General features: G+C 36.9%; 1 non-coding gene across 1 annotated transcript; it reads left to right on the top strand.

Annotated features, from left to right (window-relative positions):
- Positions 1-3,595: 3,595 nt before the first annotated feature.
- TRNAS-CGA (transfer RNA serine (anticodon CGA)) lies at positions 3,596-3,677 on the top strand. The gene has a single exon. It is a non-coding gene; the product is annotated as a tRNA-Ser (tRNA).
- Positions 3,678-3,919: the final 242 nt, after the last annotated feature.

The raw sequence follows: 3,919 nt of genomic DNA, 5'->3' as shown, positions 1-3,919 counted from the left end.
GCAAATAGTAGATGTATACGCCTTTACTTTGAGCCATTTTCTACAAAAATATTATAAGCTACTATTATGCTTATGTGATGGCTATTTATTTTCTTGCTACTTTGTTTGATGTTACAACAAGACATAAATGTATTATATACTAACCATTTTCCCAAGCTATCGACTTTGTGTTCCTCTAAATATGCACAACAAAAGCAAAATTATGCATTGTTAGACACACAAACAATAACATGTTTGGTATATATATTAATTGCATGTATCATTTGGCTAGAAAATGAATCACCATAGTCTATATACTCTTAATTGCTTTATCTTAAAGCATTCTTATGTATCCTAAACTATTTTGGAAGGGGCATTGAACAAAATAGTCATTATTTGTACATAATGAAACATAAATTAGAGGTCCTTAGTATAGGTGACTATTCAATGTAATCTTGCATGGGAATGAATAACGAAGGGATAATAGATACTTGGCTTATACATTCTTTCTAAACAATGTGTTTTTATTACCTTCAAGTGGTAACTTTTTAATGGGGTAGCACCTATCTTTCACTTGAAGGTGTGCACCTTTAACAAGACTTTAACAAGCACTAGCCCAATTGGTTGGGAGTATGGGTGAGTTATGGGAGGACAAAGGTTCAAACCCTACAATTGGGTGACTCCATGGTGTTGGACTTGGCTTAGATGTTAACCCAAACATATCTTAGAATACCCATTAATAGGGTTGCTAAACCATGGAATTGTTTGCAATATGTGTTACTAAAGGCCATTGAAGTTGTGGCAAAATACGCTTCTAAATTCTATTGAAATATCAAACTCATGATATGCATTTGGGTTGATAGATAAGACATGCAAGCTTAGTATAAATTATCCTTGCTCTATTCTATATACATCAATAAAGGAAGAGTCTCCCTTACACGCATTGGATACACTACAAATAAAAATTCACTTTACCATCTACCCCATTAACAACTGGTTTAGGAGATTCTCATGAATCTTATTTACGTGGCATTGCACCTACCAAAACCACACTCACAAAGTAGTGCTTCTAATACCTTTATAAAGGCTCATTCGCATTTGAATAAACTATTCTACCATGTTCTCTATTTTACCTTCAATTGTGTATTGCGTACTTCTCTTTTCTCACTCATCCATTGAATCTCTCAACATGGTAGTTTAGAGCATAGCTTTGGAGGTTTGTATTTTTGGGCCCTTGTGTTGCCTTGCCTCTTAGCATTAAAGAGCTATGGCTCACTCTCATCTAACTACCATGGCTTATTGTGAGTGTGTGTTGCTCTATTTGTGACTACTCAAGGATTTGAGTTCTACCTTAGATGTAATGGTTGCATTGTATCTCTTCTGTCCATGCAACATCAACAAGAGAGCTACCTCCTCCTTCCCATTGTGATGTTGAATAATGTCAGATGTTCACGTTGCCCCAACTATGCCAATATTCTTCTACCGTAGCTTCACCATGGTTGTTGGTTGTGGCATGTTTGCTACTGCTATTCACAACAATGTTTCCATCTCCCATTCTTTGCTCCCTCCTATGGAGTGGTACAAATCCAAGTACAATGGATGCTTCATCCCACCATATGTCACACAACTAGAGGATGCTCATGTTGCCCACCAGACAAGGGTTGCCTTCCCATTGTTGTAGTGCCATGTTACTAAGATGATTTTCTATGTTGCAGTTATACTTAGATTGACCAATTTTTGGCATCCAATTTGAGGTACTTGCCATATTAAGAGTGCCATTTGGTTGTTTATATTGCTCTTTTCATGCCACTATTGTGCCTACTATTATAATCATTGAGAAGTATACTTCTCTATGTGGTACTTTGGTGAGTACACATCACGTTTGAAGTTCTATAATCAGAAGGTCTTCTCCAATTTAGTGCCATCACTAAAAACATCTAATGGCCATTAAGCATTAAAGAGCTACCATTATGTCTGCTATAGTTCCTTCATCTTTAACATTAAGGAAAAATTTTGTCTACTTTAATAACATATGTTAGTTGCTTAGAAGATCCATTCCACCAATGGAGTCGTGCAAGCTTTAGTATGACGAAGGTGGGATCATGAAGTTTAAGGGTCATGCATTCCATAATTGGCAAACATGGTTGAAGTTAATCACCATAAAGAAAGGACATTGAAATATTGTGAATGGAAAAGAAAAGAAGTCGCGGATGCCATGCAAATAACTTCTTGGGAAGTTAGAGATGACATGGCCAAACTATCATCAAGCTTGAGTTGGATGACACTTATATACATCATATAATAGGTGCGAGTGTGTAAAGATCCATGGGATCATCTAAACAAACCATTTGGGGCTCAATCCAAAAGCTCCAAGTTTGGATTGTTGTGTGCCCTTTTGGATTGGAAATGAAACATGAATTTTCTTTATTATTTCATTTGGACTACATGAAAAGTTTGCTAATCTAGCGTGCAATTATATAACTCAAAGTGGAAGAAGACATAACCATAGAGGTCTTACTCAAGTCTTTTCTTGATGAGCATGATCATGTGGTTACTACTCTTATCAACACGGGTTCTTCCAAGATGGTTGAAGTTGAAACTTCTCTCTTGGAAGAAGCATAGAAGAGATTGAAGGCCTGTATAACAATTTCAAGTTCAAGGGGAAGAATAAGGCCAATCATAATGAATTGATTGTGTGTGACATTAGTCACAAACAGAGCCACAAGGGGAAAGACAATTTCCATAGGACAAAAGCTCAAAAGGCATTTATCATGTAGGAAGTCAGAGAAAGTGATGAATAAGAGGAGGACAATGGAGCATGAGAAGAAGATGAAAAGCTTCATGAGGCTTTCACCATGACATTCAAGAAAAGAGAGCTAAAAAGGCTCCTCCCATTTCCCCAAGTGATGGCGATGTTCTCTAAAAAAGTGTATATCTCTTTTGTAATAGCCCTTAAATCATGTTGCAACCCTTGCAACTCTAAATGTATACGGCTTGGCTAAAACCATTGTTCTAATTAAAGCCCAACTCTCCTAAACCACTTCAAACCTCTTATCCACAAGTAGCATCGCTAAAAACCATGTGGAACAAGGTAGTTCATTATCAATATTTTGTACCCAACACAAACAACGCAACAGCAATATCCCTAACTTCAAGAATTGTCCCTTTCAATCTTTGTTTGTTAGTTGTTTGAGGTTGAGAGTCATGATGGAACACTAATTAGTGGTCCCTCTCGATTAACTTCTCCAACAACACCCAGCAGGAGTGGTTGTATGTGTGTATCTAGTTCCATCGCGTTAGTATAAATGCATAAATAAGTAGATAAAAACAACCGACAACCTTACTTTTTTTTTTGGGCTTATTTAACAGATCTTAGATAAAAGTTGAGGTTTTTGCGTGCACATTGGCTTTTTTTTGGGGGAAGGAAATGAAATATGTTAACGGTTGCTCTCTCTTTGTATGTTCTGCCAATTCTAGAATACTGGGCAGTGGGCTTTGCCGGGCTATTTGACCGTGAACATGCTGTGTTTGTGATAGCTTGAACAGAGTATTGAAAACAGTTTGGCAATTAAAATATAAAAGTCATTATAAAAACTTTAATTGTCATCAATAAGTTGACGGCTTGGCCGAGTGGTTAAGGCGACAGACTCGAAATCTGTTGGGCTCCGCCCGCGCAGGTTCAAATCCTGCAGCCGTCGCGTAAATCAACTCTACTTAGAATTATACTGTGCTGTAATGACAATCCCCTTTGATATTCATGCCTGTTCTTAATAAAAAAAATGTTTTCCCCTGGAGATACGAAAACGTGATAGATTTTGTGCACGATACTAGAAGACAGAACGATCTAGTATTCTAATGCGACCGCCTTAAACTTTTTACGATATAAGAGCACTCGTATTTTAGAATTATCCTGATCGAGTATAAACTTTTAGCCATAATA

The sequence above is a fragment of the Lygodium microphyllum genome, chromosome 3, assembly GCF_053477565.2.
Source record: "Lygodium microphyllum isolate KBCC chromosome 3, Lygodium_microphyllum_v1.1.10, whole genome shotgun sequence".
Classification (NCBI taxonomy): domain Eukaryota; kingdom Viridiplantae; phylum Streptophyta; class Polypodiopsida; order Schizaeales; family Lygodiaceae; genus Lygodium; species Lygodium microphyllum.
The sequence above is the reverse complement of the archived record's forward strand: the minus strand, read 5'-3'. Positions and strand labels throughout refer to the sequence as shown.